We start from the raw sequence: 18,696 nt of genomic DNA on the forward strand, positions 1-18,696 counted from the left end.
CAGGACACTACAAGATCCTCCTCTTCATAAGGCCACTACTTTCAAGAGCAGGAGATATAGCTGACTTTCTTAACACATAGATACAGACACAGAGAGTTAGACAAAATGAGGAGACAAAGTAATATATCGCAGATGAAAGAAGAGGACAAAATCACCGCAAGAGAGCCAAATGAAATAGAGATAAGAAATATGGCTGTTAAAGAATTTAAAGTAATGGTCATAAAAATACTTACTGGACTTGAGAAAAGAGTGGAGGACCTCAGTAAGACCCTCAACCAAGAGATAGAAAACATAAAAAAAAAAGAAATAAAAAAAACTATAAGTGAAATTAAAAATACACTAGATGGAATTAATAGCAGACTAGAGGAAGCAGAAAAATGGATCAGCCACCTGGAGGACACAGTAATGGAAAGTAATCAAGCTGAACAAGAGAGAGAAAAATAATGAAAAATGAAAATAGACAGGGAACTCAGCGACACCATCAAACATAATAACATTCACATTATAGAGATACCAGGAAGAAAAGAGAGGGAAAAGGGAGCAGAAAATTTGTTTGAAGAAATAATAGCTGAAAATCCCCAAGTCATGGGGAATGAAACAGAAATCCAGATCCAGGAGGCACAGAAAGCCCCAAACCCAAAAAGGTCCACAACAAGGTACGTAGTAATTAAAAAGGCAAAAAACAGTGATAAAGAGAGAATTTTAAAAACAGTGAGAGAAAACAAAACAGTTACATACAAGGCAAACTCCATAAGGTATCAGCTGAATTTTCAGCGGAAACTTTTCAGGCCACAAGGAAGAGGCATTATATATTCAAACTGCTGAAGGGAAAAATCCTACAACCAAGAGTACTTTATCCATCATGGCCATCATTCACAATAGAATGAAGAATAAAGAGCTTCCGCAAACAAAAGTTAAAGGAATTCGTGACCAACCGCAAAACTGACTATATAAGAAATGTTAAAAGCGACTCATGAGTGAAAATGAAAGACTATAAGAAAGAGTAAGAAAGGTGGGAAGCATAAAGCAGTAAAGTTAAGTATATCTGTAAAAATCAGTGAAGGCATTAGCAAAATAAAAGGATGTAAAGTATGAAACTATACACTGAAAAAATGGAAAGGAGGATGTGTAAAGGATGGGTTCAAACTTAAGCAACCACCAACTTAATATAGACTGCTATATGCATAAGATGCATAGAAACCTAATGGTAACTACAAATCAAAAACTGCTATTAGATATGTAAAAAAGAGAAAGGAATCTAAATTTATCACTAAAGAAAGCCATTAAACCATGAAAGAAAGCAAGAGAAGAAACAGAGAAAAACTACAAAAACAACCATAAAACAAGTAACAAAATAGCAGTAAGTACATACCTACCATAATTACTTTGAATGTAAATGGACTAAATGTTCCCATCAAAAGACACTGGGTGACAGAATGGATAAAAAGCAAGACCCAACTATATGCTTGCTGCCTACAAGAGACTCATTGCAGACCTAAAGTCACAAGCAGATTGAAAGTGAAGGGATGGAAAATCATTTATCATACAAATGGAAGTGAAAAGAAAGCTGGGGTAGCAATATTTATATCAGACAAAATAGACTTTAAAACAAAGACTGTAACGAGACAAAGAAGCACACTATGTAATCATAAAGATAATTCAACAAGAAGATATAAAATTGTAAATATTTATGCACCCAATATGAAAGCACTCAAATACATATGGCAGCTAATACCAAACGTAAAGGAAATAATCAACAATAATACAATAATAGTAGGGGACTTTGACAGCCCACTACATCAATGGATAGATCATCCACATAGAAAATCAACAAGGAAACATTGGCTTTGAATGACACATTGGACCACATGGATGTAACAGATATACTTAGAACATTCCAACCTAAAACAGCAGAATACACATTCTTCTCAAGTGCATGTGAAATATTCTCCAGAACACATCCCATATCAGGCCACAAAACAAATCTCAACAAGGTGAAAAAGATCAAAGTCATATCATGCATCTTTTCCAATCACAATGCTATTAAGCTAGAAATCAACCATAAGAAAAAATATGGAAAAATATAAATACATGGAGGTTAAATAGTATGCTACTAACCAATGAATGGGTCAGTGAAGAAATCAAAGAAGAAAGCAAAATATACATAGAAACAAATGAAAATGAAAACACAACAGTCCAAAATCTTTGGAATGCAGCAAAAGCAGTTCCAAGAAGGAAATTTACTGCAATGCAAGCCTACCTCAAGAAGCAAGAAAAATCTCGGGGCGCCTGGGTGGCGCAGTCGGTTAGGCGTCCGACTTCAGCCAGGTTACGATCTCGCGGTCCCTGAGTTTGAGCCCCGCATCAGGCTCTGGGCTGATGGCTCAGAGCCTGGAGCCTGCTTCCGATTCTGTGTCTCCCTCTCTCTCTGCCCCTCCCCTGTTCATGCTCTGTCTCTCTCTGTCCCAAAAATGAATAAACGTTGAAAAAAAAATTTTTTTAAAAAAAAGAAGCAAGAAAAATCTCAAGTATTCTAACCTTTCATCCAGAGTAGCTAGAAAAAGAAGAAAAACAAAACCTAAAACCAGTAGAAGAAATAAATAATAAGGATTAGAAAAGAAATAAACTAAATAGAAATGTTAAAAAAGTAGAACAAATCAATATAACCAGGACTTGGTTCATGGAAAAAAAAAATTGATAAAGACTTAGTTAAACTCAGAAAAAAAGGAGGACTCTAAACGAACTCAGAAATGCAAGAGGAGAAATGGCAATCAACACAACAGAAATACAAAGAATTGTAAGAGATTATTATGAAAAATTATATACCAACAAATTGGACAACCTAGAAGAAAAGGATAAATTCCTAGAAACATGTATCCTTTCAAAACAGAATCAACAAAAAATAGAAAATGTGAACTGATTACCAGTAATGAAATTGAATCTGTCAAAAAACTCCCCCCAAATAAAAGTCCAAGACCAGATAGCTTCAAAGGTATATTCTACCAAACATGTAAAGAAGAGTTAATACCTATTCTTCTTTAACTATTCAAAAAAAAATAGCAGAAGGAAGGAAAGTTTCCAAATTCATTCTGAGGCCCACCTTACCCTGATACTAAAACTAGGAAATATGATGAAAAACCTGGAAATGTCTTATGATATTGCAGAAGGGGTCAAAACAATCAAGGAGTTGAGAATATTAGAATAGATATACTATGTAAGACTTGAGTACCCATGACATGATTAAGATTCCTGGGTGAGGCAAGAAGACATCCCATAGGAATGCACTTCTGAGTTGGCACCAACATGTTTAAGAAGCTTGGTTGGTGGTAGCTGCACTCTGCAGGCTCTGATGACAGTGGAGGTTGTCGCTATCAAAGTGGGCTCTTTAATGTCAATGGCTATGAGGCCAAGGCATAGCACTAAATCATCAGAGGCATAGTAGATATAATTGCCAGTTTGCCATCCAGTTGCCTTGACCTTCAGGGATCTGTGGTAATAGCTAATAGGTCATGGAGTTCTTAGAAACAAACTAGACAGGCAGATACGTATGAGAAAGGAAGAGAAAAAAAAAGATGATGGGGAAGATTGTTCATCAGCTGCTGAAATGGGAAAATGTGGCTTCTCACTCAATTTCCCGACCTAAGTCAGTTCTCAAAATCAGAACTCATTGATCAAATCACATGGTTCCCTTGTGGAAGAAGCCTGCAGTGCCACATGGAATTTATACAGTAAATATGTCCTGGGTTATTCTCCAAAGGGACCTGCAATCATTCCCTGGGTAACTGACACTGAGGAATTGGAAAATCCAGACATTTCCAGGTATGTTAGGTATAAGGTCTGAGCTGACAGTGATGCCATGGGATCTGAAATGCCACCATGGTTCTCTGGCTAAATGGGACCTTATGGAGGCCAGGTGGAGTTTGGCTCAAGTTCATTTCACAGTGTATCCAAGTATCTGTGGTCCTAACCTGTTATTATTTCCTTGGTTCATGTGTACATTATTGAGAGAGAAATATTTAGCATCTGGTGTTATGGTCTGTGGAATAAGAGCCACTACATCATCAAGAGCCAAGTAGAAACCCCAGAAATCACACTTCTAGCTGGAGGAAAATTATAAATCATAATTAATACTATATTATGGGAAGAATTGCTGAGATCAATACCACTATCAAAGACAGAGGACGTAGGAGGATGCTTCAAATAATATTTCTGTTTAATTCAACTATATGTATCCTGCAAAAAATGAAATGGATCTTGGCAGATGTATATATTATTATAAATTTATCCAAGTGACAGCCCCAATCACAGCTGCTACATTTTACCACCTGCCATAGTGGCTGCTATTGGAGCTACCACCTGGTTGATTGGCAATAAATTAACACAAACTTTGGCACATGTTGTAGGGCTACTGATCTTGCAGATAATTTTTTTTCCAATTCCTTTCACCAAGAAGGATCAACTTTGGTCTTTATTCTCATGGTAAAAACAGTTCACGTTTACTCCCTAGCCCAGGGATAGGCTAACTGTCCTGTTCTCTGTCATGGTGGAGAATTCAGGTATCTTGATCATCTTGACAAGCCATAGAACATAACACTAGACTAGTACACTGATGACATGGTGAGTAGGAAGTCGAAAGTACACCAGATATGCTAGTAAGACATGTTATATCAAGAGGATGGAGAGAAGCCTCATGAAGACTAAAGGGACTGCAACAGTTTTGGACGCCCAGTGGTCTGTGACATGCCATAATATTCCTTCTAAGACCAAGGGCAAATTTTCATGTTGCACCTGACAGTCCTTCAATAGAGGTACAGCGTTTGATCGGTCTCTTCTAATTTTGGAGGTAGCATACACTGAAGTTGAAAATACCACTCTGAAAAAAAAAGAAAAAAGAGAAAGAAAATACTGCCCTGACCCATGTATCTTGTGACTTGAAAGCTATCCATTTTGGATGAGGAAAAGCAGAAGAGAGGATTCTGCAGAAGATCCACCCTGAGGTGCATAGCCACATGGGTCTTATGACTCAGCAGATTTGACAGATGTAGATATATCTGTGAAGAGAAAGTTTGCTGCACAAATTCTCTGATAAGTTTCTGGGATTTAGCGGTAGATCATGCCTTTTCTTTAAGAGAAATAGTCTCAATTTTAACAAAAATTCCTCTGTGATATTGGACCTTACTAGAAACTGATAACCTGACCATGGGATGCTAAATGACTATATCCCTGGAGTTCCCTTTCCTTTCCAGAGCTGGATATTCTCAGATCCATCATTTCATACAGTTGGGCAGGTGTAGAAACAGCATTTGGATTTCAGCCTGAGCATACCCAGAATGTACTAGTAAATCACACAAACAGGTGGCCCATACATCCATGCACAGTAACTTCTATCTCAGTTTAAGTCTTTGGCCTTGAGGTGTATTCCCAGCAATCAACTAACACAGAAGAAAGGAATCTAAGCTGATGCAAAGATGGACTGGTGAGATACGCTAATGCTAAACTGAAGAGGATTGATGTCAGTCCTTATGTTAGTGGACCAGTAAGCAAGTAAAAGGGTGTTAACATATTAGTAGTGGTAATCAACCCTATTTACCATGACAGGCTACAGTTGCTACTTAAAGATGGTACAGAGGATGTTGTCTACAACCCACTGAATTTATGAGCTTATGCCCACAATAATTGTAAATCGATAACTGCAGTAACTGTGGTTAGAAAAAATGTTTTGATATCTATTTCTGTGTAAAATTTAGTGTCTTAAAACCAAAACAAGATGTTATTTTGTTTATGAATTTATATGGGCAGAGATCAGTAGGGACATCTTATCTCTGCCATATGAATTTTCTGGGGTCTCAATTGGGATGACTTTAATATATAGGGATTAGAACAGTTGGGGACTACCCATGCATCTCTCCCTGTGTTCTTTTGGGTTCTTATGTGATTCAAAGCCTCTGAATGTCATCTCTCTAGATGTTGGATGGCTTATACGGTGACTCAGAGCTCCAAGAGTAAGTGTTTCAAGAGATCAAAGCAAAAGAGGCAACACCTTTTATGACCCAGCCTTGGGAGTCATACATTATCACTTCTGCCATATTCTATTGGTCACGCAGGAGCAGTCATAATGTAATGCATGTGGGCACCACACCAGGGCCTAAATAGTGGGAAATGTGGGTCATTGGGGGTCTATATTGTAAGATGGCTGTAACATAAAGAAAATAAAATGAAGGGATTACACTTAAGGAGTAAAGTTTTGAGCTCCCCTGCCAAGCAAGCCACTCAGAGATAGCCAACTGTGAAACAAAGGTAAAATGAGTGGTGGAGGAGAAAAGTGATAGATCTCTATCAATTATGGCTTTGGAACTAGTTGCAGCAGTAGTACTTTCGCTAGTTTCACTAACCCTCTTACCTTAAATAGTTATGGTGCTTGAATCTGGAAACCATCTTAATAGACTCCGATTGATTAGCCTTCTGCTTTCTTTTTTGGGGAAGAAAGAAAAGGTGCTCTAATTAAGATCATCTTCTCTAATCACAATAAAGTACAACTAAAAATCAATTATTATTATAAAAATCCATATAGAAAACAATACATACTGTTTCTCACAGTCTCACTCTGTGCATGCGTAATTTAGAAATTGGCCAAGAACATGAAAAAATATGCAGATTTGGGGGGCTTTTTCCCCTGCGATTTCTTCCTCTCTAATATCCTGCCCCCCTTCAATGACAGCCAGGTCAAATTTGTGTTTCCTCTGCCCAGTTAGACTTCCACTGTCTGTACTCTCTTTGCCGGGATTGAAAAATACCTTCAGGCAAAAAACAGGGGAAAATACAGTACTTATTTTTTTCATATGCTTTTCTTCTCTTGAAAACTGTAGGCTTGGATTGGTTCTGCCCAAGGCCTGCAGACAGTTGCTTTATATATGTTAATAAGTATTTATAGTTATTTAAGGATAACAGTAAATCTGATACTGGTTAATCCATCACGACTTTCCAAAACACTTTGCATGTATTGCTTTAGATATGCTATCCTCAAACACAAAAATACAGTTGTATTACATGTTTTGTTAAATTTATAAGATGGTATAAGTGTTAACATTTTGTTTCTTACTTTTCACAGTCAACATTATATATAGTAAAATCTAGTTTCTTTCTATGTACAACTAACTGGTTTGTTTCTTTTACTTAATGTACATCATTCTATTATCATATATGCACTACATGTTATCAGCTAATTTCATTAGCATGCAATAGCTAAATTACTTTAATTCTTTACAAGAACAAAGAATGCTCTGGTCAACATGCTTAATATTTATCTCTTCATTTTTCTCATTATTAATGAGATTAGGGTAACTTAATATAGTTATTAATCATTTAATTTTTTACTTCTGGGGGCGCCTTCGGTGGCTCAGTCGGTTGAGCATCTGACTTTGGCTCAGGTCGTGAGCTCCTGGTTTGTGAGTTCAAGCCCCGCCTCGGGCTCTGTGCTGACAGCTTGGAGCCTGGAGCCTGCTTTGGATTCTGTGTCTCCTTCTCTCTCTGCCCATCCCCCGCTTGTGCTCTGTCTCTGTCTCTCAAAAATAAATAAATAAACGTAAAAAATTTAAAAAAATTAAATTTTTACTTCTGTTATTTTTTCCTTTTTTTTTTTTTTGCTAGGTTCTATGGAAGTCATTAGATCTGCTATGTACTAAGTTTTATTATTTATTCATTGTATGTAATCCCTGCTACCACTTTAATCTCAATCTTGTGACTGAAATGGAATCTGTGACATACAACTCAGATCCTTGTTCAGAACCGGAGCGCTTATTTTCCCTCTGATGAAAAGTGATACTGGTAGACAGCCCATAATAATCATTCCTAATTAGGAACTGCCTTGGTAGAGAAAACTGTCTCACCCAAATTTACACTCCCTTCCTAGAAACTGGTGAATGCAGGGATGACCAGCATCCAGGGACTGGTCAGTGTAGGCATGTTTGGGCTCAGCCTCTCTCCAGTGTTAGAGAAAAAGCTTTCTCTGATAACTGCAACATGGCACTATATTTCCCTCTAACCCAATCTTGCTTTCTTCCCTTCTCTCCCTTTCACAGGGTTGACCTCAAGAGCAGTCCATATAAATTTGCTCAGTAATGTCTTTCTTATGGTTTTCTTCCCAGTGATACAACCTGTGAGTGACATTGATTTATAGAAATTCTTACTTATGTTGCCCAATTCTCATATTCATCAAATTATGTTGGCTTTTCTCTTGAGATTTGAGCTTTTATATCTTGGTTTGGTAAACATATTCTGTGGTTAGCTTGATTGTTTCACTTTCATATGGAGGTCTTTCATTCATTTGGGGTTATTTTATTTATTGATTTATTTGTTTATTTGTTTTTGTAATGGTATGTGCTAGAAGTCCAATTTTATTTTTCTCTAAATTGCAAATTAAATCTCTAGCTTCATTTACAAAAGTATCCATCATTTCTTCAAGGTTATATAATCTATCCTATATCACATAATCTGTGATCTGTTTAAATCCTTGTTTTTGTATTCTTCAATCAGTCTGTCCCTGCACTAGTACCACACTGATAATTTTATCATTTGGTGCTGGAATCTGTCTTACTATCTAATAGTATGAGTTTTCTATCTTATACTTTTTTCGAATTTTTTTTAATGTTTATTTTTGAGACAGAGAGAGACAGAGCATGAATGGGGGAGGGGCAGAGAGAGAGGGAGACACAGAATCGGAAGCAGGCTCCAGGCTCTGAGCCATCAGCCCAGAGCCTGATGCGGGGCTCGAACTCACGGACCGCGAGATCGTGACCTGAGCTGAAGTCGGACACTTAACCGACTGAGCCACCCAGGCGCCCCTATCTTATACTTTTTGAAAACTGCTTTAGCAACTCACAGAAAGTTACCTTTCTGTATAAATTTTGGAATAAATTTGTCAAGTTTCTCCCCAAACTTAGCTGTGGTGTTGAATTGAATAGTGATGGATTTATAGATTTATTTGATGACAATTAAAATCTCTAAAGTTTTATTCATTGTATTCATGAGTATATTATATCTCTCTATTCAGATCTACTTTGATGTCCTTTAATAGAATTTTTCTTAAATATCTATAAACCTCTCAGGCAATCTTTGCTAGATTATTTCCTAGGCAATTGATAGTTTTCATTGTTATCACAAATGGCATCTATTTTCCATTTCATTTTCTAGTTACTTATTTTCCAGTGAAGAGAACTTGTTGAATATATGTGAAGGATGATTTACTGAGCTGACAGATAAGATTGAAGAACTCTTTCAAAAAGCATTAGCAGGGAATAAGGAGATGGAATGAATGGAAAAAAGTCAAAAGAAATGGAGACTAATAATAGAAAAAGCAATACCCATCTAGAAGGAGAGAGAAAATACACATATAGAGAAAATATTTGAAGAAAAACATACTGATAATTTGTGTAATTAATGAAAACTGGGGGCACCTGAGTGGCTCAGTCCTTTGGGTGTCCGACTTCCACTCAGGTCATGATACCCCGGTTTTTGAGTTTGGGCACCGCATCGGGCTCTGTGCTGACAGCTCGGAGCCTGGAGCCTGCTTTGGATTCTGTGTCTCCGTCTCTCTCTGACCCTCCTATGCTCATGCTCTGTCTCTCTCTGTCTCAAAAATAAATAAAACATTTAAAAAAAAGAAAAAAAGCTAACTGTGAGACTTCCTTTTAAAGGGGTACACAAAGAACTGAGTAGGAGAGCTAAGTGGAGAAAAAACTCTCATTTGGATATATTACAGTGACTTTTAGGATTATTAAAAACAAAGGAAACTGCTGAAAATTTTCAAAAGGAAACTAAAACTTGTCTTTCAGAGAGAAATTAAAATCCAGTACCTTTAGTCTTGACAACAATACTGAATACAAGAAAGTTTACAAGGGAAAGGATTTGAATCTGATATTATATTCAATTAAGCTATCATTTCAATGTTAGAGAAAAATGAAGATGTCAGAGAGTGAGTATAGCAACATGAAGAATATCTTCATAAGAATTCTTGGGGCTTCTGGGTGGCTCAGTTGCTTGAGTGGCTGACTCTTGATTCCAGCTCAGGTTAACCCAGGGTTGTGGGATTAAACCCCATGTTGTCCTCCTTATTGAGCATGGAGCCTAATTGGGATTGTCTCTGTCTCTCTTTTCCTCTGCCCCTCTCTCCCACTCACGCATTCTCTTTTTCTCTCTCTAAAATGAAAAAAATCAAATAAAAAATTAAAAAATAAAATAATTCTGAAAATTCTTAGAGGTTTAACTTTCGAAAGGAAGGAATAGATCTCATAGCAAAAAATTGGTATAAAAGGGAAGAACATGTAAAAAATAAGTAGAATTTATTGATATCTGAAAAAAGAAGTAATGCTTTTTTCATTTATATAAGCACAAAAATCTAAACCCAAACTTGTTAGGGGAAGTGAGGAAGATGGGAGAGGGAATTGTGTTGACATTTTTCTTTCCTATTCAGGGGGAAACATAATTGTTCATAAAGTTATAGACATTGATAAGGAGAAAAAAACCAAAATATTAATCTGTTTTATTCCCCCTGCTTAGTGCATTGCCTAGGGCACAATTTATGATAAAACATATTTGTTAAAAGAATCGTAATGAATTAATGACCATCAAAATGATAAAAATATAATGCATATTGTTAGTTCATGAGACACACCTAATTAAAATCAGGGAAATGGGAGACATACGGTAACATTAATTGCAGTAGGTAGAAAATATCTTCTAATACAATAGTAACAAATTAATTTATGGTAAAACTTATTAATCAAAATAGGTAAAACAACAGTGAAAAGACAATGACTCTCAGATTGCACTAAAAATAAGAATTAGCAATGTTGTCTAAGAGATACTCAATTAGAAAAAACACCTAAGCACAATAGGCAGAAAAATTGATAATGAATCATGGAAAAGATATATCTAAAAAACATCAAGTAGGGGCTCCTGGGTTGCTTCGTTGGTTGGGTGTCAGACTTCGGCTCAGGTCATAATCTCATGGTTCATGAGTTCGAGCCCGCGTCAGGCTCTGTGCTGAAGCTCAGAGCCTGGAGCCTGCTTTGAATTCTGTGTCTCCCTCTCTCTCTACACCTCCCCCAACTCATGCTCTGTCTGTCTCTCTCTCTCTCTCTCTCTCTCCCTGTCTCAAATAAATAAATGAATGAATGAATGAATGAATGAATGAATGAATAAATAAATAAATAAATAAATACCAAGTAAAAATTTTAATATGAGAAAAAGAGCAAAGGTGAAAATAAAAATTATCATCAAAAAGAGATATGAAATATGTATGAAAAAAAGTAAGCTGGGAAGATTGTAATCATCAATATCAAGCTGAGAGTACAGTCTCTAAGTAGAAAAGGAATAACATATCTTATATGGAAAGACATAGTTAATGAACACACATGGAAAACTATAAAGGTAGAGATGAATTCAATGGCATTACTGTTAGGTGTAATAGATATGTCTAGAACATCATGACAAATGAAAATAGAATACATATTTTCAAGCACATATGAAATATTTACCAATGATGATGATAAACTTGGCCTCAAAAGAGGTTTAAAAAAATTTCAAATAATTAGCAACATAGCATCTATATTCTATAACTACAATGCAATACAATTAGAAATCAAACTAGAATATTTAGGAAAAATTCTTATCTCTAAAAACTAACATATTACCATTTACCCTTTGGTTTAAAGCAGAGATTATATGCTATTTGAAATTCTTACATTATAATGGAAATGAAAGCACTGGGTTGAAATCTGTTTGCTGCTGAAATGTAGAGGAAAATGTACCAAATTGTGAATATTACCAGAATATAAGAAAGATGGAAAACAAATGAACTAAAATCCGAATAAGCTAGGAAAAAAACCCAGCAAACTAAATTCAAAAACAAAAGTAAAAGAGAGGAAAGGGATGCCTGGGTAGCTCAGTTGGTTAAAGGTCAGACTTTTGTTCAGGTCATGATCTCATGGCTTGTGAGTTTAAACCCCGCAAAGGGCTTTGTGCTGACAACTCAGAGCCTGGAACCTGCTTCAGATTCTGTGTCTCCCTCTCTCTCTCTGTCCCTCCCCCATTAACACTCTGTCTCTCTTTTCCTCAAGAATAAATAAACATTAAAAAATTTTTTTAATAAATAAAAAAAGAAAAAGAGAGGAGCACAAAAATAACGATAAAGTTATGATAAAAGAGACAATTAAAAATAAGGCTATGTGAAAACACCAAGAAACAAACTTCTAGTGATATCAATTAAATAAATGCAAGGGGCCCCTGGGTGGCTCAGTCGGTTAAGCGGCTGACTTCGGCTCAGGTCATGATCTCGCGGTCCGTGAGTTCGAGCCCCGCGTCGGGCTCTGTGCTGACCGCTCAGAGCCTGGAGCCTGTTTCAGATTCTGTGTCTCCCTCTTTCTGACCCTCCCCCATTCATGCTCTGTCTCTCTCTGTCTCAAAAATAAAATATACGTTAAAAAAAAATTAAAGGGGCGCCTGGGTGGCTTGGTTGGTTAAGCGTCCGACTTCGGCTCAGGTCATGATCTCACGGTCCGTGAGTTCGAGCCCCGCGTCGGGCTCTGTGCTGACAGCTCAGAGCCTGGAGCCTGTTTCAGATTCTGTGTCTCCCTCTCTCTCTGCCCCTCCCCTGTTCATTCTCTGTCTCTCTGTGTCTCAAAAATAAATAAATGTTAAAAAAAAATTTTTAAAAAAATTAAAAAAAATAAATAAAAATAAATAAATGCAAGGACTGTTCAGCTTGGACAGTTATTAACACAATTAATAAGCACCAAATTAAATGATCAAAAAATTAATCTTTCAATTTGGGGTGAAAAAGCACTCAATATGATTTTCTACACAGTTAAGATAAAAATTCTTAGCAAACGAGGAAAGAAAGACAACTTAAAAAAAACACAACAAAAAAGGCTACTTATAATATATCTAAAGAAATCATCACATTTAATAGAGACATTTTAGTTTTGTTTCCTTTCAGGTGGGTATCAAGACAAGGACGCCTGCTCTCACTACTGTAGTTCACACAGACCTGAGATCCTGCAGAAGACATTAAAACTAGAAAAATAATATGAGATATAGAGAATAGAAAGAAAAGGTAAATGTGCCATGATATGAATACTTTCATGGAATGCCCAAGATAATTTATAAACAAATTATTACAATTAATATTAAAATATAGTTAAAGACTGAAGAAATAATACATATCCATGTGACCATTATCCCAGAAATGAAAAATGCTTTTTGTCAAATTTGTTCCAATTTTTTAAATAAAATTAATCCTTTCAAATTTCCTTTTTTAAATAAAAAGGATGTACTTACAAGAAAATTCATTGCAGCATTGTATGCTAGAACAAACAACATGAAACAGTTTCCTTTACATTAAATATTTAAGGCTAAAAGAGCAATAATTGCCTAATGTCTCTGTCTGCTCTACAAAAATTTTCAACTAACTCAATCCAGACTTTTCCCCAAAATTCTTCTAGCGTAACACATACTACTTCTTTCTCACAATTACCGTGTATTCAGGGAGGCGTAGGCATTTCTAATATTGAGAGTTTTTAAGAAGGATTTTTATCTTAAAGCCAGAAGGAATTGATTTATTTAAAAAAGACTACTTAGTGTGCTTGAGATGCTGTTTTCCCTCCCCCACAATACCTTGTGCTCTTCCTTGGCCTGGCAGAATGTCTCCTGAAAAGAAGGGTAGCTCCCACAAAGAAGGGTGGTCAGAAGAAGGGCTGTTCTGCCATCAAGGGGGTAGTGACCAGAGAATACACCATCAACATCATAAGCATATCCATGGAGTGGATTTCAAGAAGCATGCCCTTAGACACTCAAAGAGATCTGGGAATTTGCCATGAAGGTGGGATCTTCAGATGTGTGCATTGACACCAGGCTCAACAGAGCTGTCTGGGCCCAAGGAATAAGGAATGTTCCATACTGTATCTATGTGCGGTTGTCCAGAAATTGTAACGAGGATGAAGACCCACCAAACAAGCTCTATATTTTAGTTACCTATGTACCTGTCACCACTTTCAAAAATTTACAGTTAATGTGGATGAGAACTAACCACTGATTGTCAAATAAAGGTATAAAACTGAAAAAAAAAAGACTACTTAAAAGGTATATTGAATGGATATTAGTGAATATATATATATATATATATATATATCTTATTTGAAAAAATCTTTACTCTTTAAAATCAAAAAAATGAAAAAAATTTAATCTTTAAAAGATCAAAATTGCAAAATATAAAAATTCCACAGCTGTACCATTGGCCAGGAGTTTTTAGATCTTCTTCTCCAATAAATTTCAAATATTTTAAATACATTTCTAAACAAAATCTCAAATCACTTGAAGCCTTTCAAGAATGTAGCTGGCCATTCTAAAAGAATATATAAATAAGAGAAAATGGAAAGTCTAAATCAGTGCTCTTCAATAGAAATATAATGCTAACCATAAATGTGAACCACACATAGGGGTTTTAAAATTTTTCAGTAGTCATTTTAAAAAATTAGAATAAATAAATAAAAATAATGTTAATAACATTTTAACTCAATCATTAAAAATATTAGCATTTTAAAGCATAATCAATGCAAAAATTACTATTGACATATTTGACATTTTTAATATCAAAATTGAAAAAACCTATTGTGTATTTTACATTTCAGTCTCTACTATCCGTATTTCAAGTGCTCAATAGCTTCACATGGCTAGTGAGTATCATATTGGATAGGACAGATGTAGAGAATGCACTGATTATTATGACACATTTATTAACCTGATGGATATGGTATGCCAAACTGGTGAAAGCAAACACTAACATTTAAAAACTTGTAGTATGTGCTAAAAATTATGTTAAGCATAGTATATGAATTATTTAATGAACTATAAACCTATGGAGTAAAAAAATACTAACATTACTCATATTATTTCCAATATAAGATTGAGAAACTTAAGATTAAAAACATATCCTAATGGACCCCAGCTATGCCCGGGCAGAGAGAGAATTGAGCCAGGCTTAACTGCTTCCTAAGCCTATACTTTCAATTACTTTATACTATACTGGTTGTGGTTTGGATGATGGCTGGCACTAGGATGATGGAAATGGAGGGGAAAATAAATGGAGCAGTGTGAGAAATAGTCAAATGATAAAAGCAGCTGGACTTGGTGATGATACACACAGGTTGAGGGACACAGAAATATGATTGTTTGCTTGAGCAGATGGTCAGACTGTATGACTATTGCTAAGAACACTGGAGAGGGGCAGATTTTGAGAGAAGATTCTAAGTACTCCATACTTGAGATTATGAACATTCCTATCATCTTTTTAGTTACATTAAGCCTCTGCTAGGAAATGTGACTTTAAAAAGGCCCTTTGCTTCTACTGGTTATTACACTGACCAACCTACAAAAAGAGAAAAATAGGTGTTAGAATAAAATAAAGTCTTCATGATATCTTCCTTTCACAAATAGGAAAAAAATTATACAAATGAGAAATAATTTATAATTTATTTGGATTTTTTCTAGGTTACTAATACAGATTAAGTTTTTGAAAAAATTAGAAACATTGTCCTTGTTAACTGGTTTAAAACTTAGGGGGTAAAAGAAGATGAATGTCCCAATGAATGAATGGATTAAAAATTGTACCACTTAGATACTGATGGACTCTATCACATCTTTCCAGCAGATTTTCTTTTTTTTTTTTTTTAAGTTTATTTATTTATTTTGAGAGAGAGAAAGAGAGAAAGCATGTGCACCAGCAGGGGAGAGGCAGAAAGAGTGGGAGAGAGAATCCCAAGCAAGCCCTACACTATCAGGGCAGAGCCCAACATGCAGCTCCCGATCTCAGGAACCATGAGATCATGCCCTGAGTGGAAATCAAGAGTCAGATGCTTAACCGATGGAGGCACCCAGCCTACCTTTCTAGCAGATTTTCATTGTGAACCCTTCCTAAAATGGGTGAAATCTATGTCAAAAATCCAGTAAGATGAGACTCAACAAGAGCTTTTGTGGTATTTATGTTCAATTTGGGCGACAACTCCTGTAGACACTATGGATTAGAGGAAGGGACACCAGGTTATTCTACTGTGTTTAAAAAAGCAATTATTTATGCCTCTCCTCAGTTTCTTTCGTCGGGTACTTCATCTTAACTGAAGGTTTTTCTGATTCTTTGTCCCTATAAATTTGAATCCTTCAATGTGAGGCTAAAATACAATCTCCACATTTGGTTTGTGAGTTTGGGAGAACCATCTCTGTGTCTGAGAACAGGGAAGGGGAAGAACTGGGGGGAAAGGGCTCAAGTTTTGGAATAGTAGCTGTGGAAACCAGCACTGGGAGATACCAGATTTTGTTAAAAAGATTGCCAGGCTCTGCTCAGAGCTAAAAGGTATATGTATGTGTAAGAAGAAACAGAAGAAGGAAATGTTTGCTCAGGCTATAAGATTAATTGATTTCAGAGAAATTAATAAAATACTTTTCTTAATAAAAGTTTATCAAGGAAGAGTTCCCCTCAAGAGTAATATTTAGCCAAAATCATACACAAATAGTGAATCCTGCTTTGTTTCTTTAGCTCTCAATGTAGCATTGCCATGTCTGTTGTTTGCTTCTTAGGGCAGTGATCTTTGATACTGAAATTTAGTCTAAAACGAGACAGTCATTTTTATTCAGTAACCACATAAATAGTGCCACAATGTGGACAGTGAGGCATCCTGGGTCCACACCTCAAACTCTAGTGTGACACTGTAACTTTCTACACTTCCTGCTGCATCAGAGTAAATTTTTAACCAGAATGGCCCAGGCAACTGAAATGATCAGAAGAGTGCTTTTAGAAAATTATTTGTGACCAGGAAACACCCTCTAGGTTTTCCTTTTGTGTTGCAGTTGCAACAGATAGGACAATGGATATAGCATGGATATCTTGAGATTACTTATATTTGCCGCCATAGCAGTGGGTGAAATTATAAGCATGAGTAGTGCTCAAGATGTGCTAAGTTTCCAGGTTGCATGCATACCTTTTTATCCATCGCCTTAAACTGCTCATACTATCTCACTCTCTGACTTCTTACACACTTTTCAACTCGGTAAGGATAATAAAACAAAAGCCTATTATCATCCTTATAATGCATGTCATATATATCTGAAATCTCCTAGTGTCTCACTAAGATATGTTCTTCTGAGAAACCTATGTATATGGATCCAATACAATAAATTTTTACTACAGAACCTAACAGCAAAACATTCTTGAATACACAGAATTCTTCCAAGGAACCCATTAATTCCTGCCCAGTTTCATATGTTTTTCTAAATGTCTTATCTCTCTCTCTCTCTCTCTCTCTCTCTCTCTCTCTATATATATATATATATATATATACACACACATCTACATCTTTTCATTTCCTACTCTCCTGATCACTATCTCCTAACACCTGTAGTAATATTTAGCTGGCATTTATAATGTTAGGATTAAATTATAGGAGAGAAGTCAGAAGTATAGTTTTGAGATTTATTTGCATAGTGATCTGAGTCACTTGGAAAGATAATAAACAGAAAAGAGGGGACATTAGTGCACAGAGAAAAGAAGAGAGTCAAGTATGGAAACTTGAAGAACCACCCATACTTTGTGGCATAAAGAGGAGGGAAGACCCCATGAAGGGGAGAGAGAGAGGAAAAAGAAAGAGATAAAGGAATTACCAGTGTATTCTAATGTCATAGGCAAGATAGGTTTTCAAAAATTGATGGTGGAATATAGAATTTTCTCTTTCTGAGCATTCAAGAGAAGCCCTGAGAAAGATCATTGATAACTTCTGATAAAGCAATTTCAGTGGAGTGCTATGGGAGAAAATCAAATTGGAAAGGGTTAGGGATGAGTGGTTGATAAACAATTAGAAGCATCAGCTTGATAGTTTGTAAAACTTCATAGATCAGCTGTAGAAACCTCACAGACCACATTAATGTGCTCTTTTATCACAGAGAATAATTAGAAACTCTTCATACCACATTAGTCAGGAAACTGGGTTTTACTTTATTACTATCAATCTATTGTACAAGTTAATGCAAGCTATTTTAACTACTTCCACTTTCTTACTTAAATTTAGCCTCAATACCCAATTGAAGTCATATTAGGATGATGTTTATTCACCAGTGAAAAAAGGGACATTGGATTGCCACATAATGGCTATTTAATGTTTTCATTAAATATATAAAAAAATATACTTTTTAGAAATTTGAGAGACTTTTATATAAATATTAACTAACCAAAAAATCTTGAATCAGATGATGAGAACAGAATTTTGTTTATTTTAGAAAATATGCTTATTTTCAGGTTACTATGAAAAATATTCTCAAGATACTCAGATAAGATATATTTTTTGCTTACAAGGACCTCATAATAAACTAAGATTATAAAGTTGAATTGCTAATACATATTATTACAGTAAGAATGAGTTTGTCCCCATTTCCTAGTCCACAGGGTTTCTACAAATATTCTCATACAGGCTCTATTCTGCCTTTAATAAGTGGTGTGGCAATTTCTTATCTAAGAATTATATTAGCCCTATAGTAAAAGATAAAGCAATTCTTAAGCTTTTGTTAGTACCCAATATTGCCAAAAATGGCCATTAAAGGCTGATGGTTCTACTACTTAAAAAGGTAGCTGTAGTAAGTCCCACATTTCTTATGCAC

The 18,696-nt window shown here is 35.7% G+C and overlaps 1 pseudogene; it reads left to right on the plus strand.

Moving 5' to 3' along the window:
- The first annotated feature begins 585 nt into the window (after positions 1-585).
- LOC123607245 lies at positions 586-14,117 on the plus strand (annotated as a pseudogene).
- The last annotated feature ends 4,579 nt before the right edge of the window (positions 14,118-18,696 follow it).

The sequence above is a fragment of the Leopardus geoffroyi genome, chromosome A2 (assembly GCF_018350155.1).
Source record: "Leopardus geoffroyi isolate Oge1 chromosome A2, O.geoffroyi_Oge1_pat1.0, whole genome shotgun sequence".
In the NCBI taxonomy this organism is placed as follows: Eukaryota; Metazoa; Chordata; class Mammalia; order Carnivora; family Felidae; genus Leopardus; species Leopardus geoffroyi.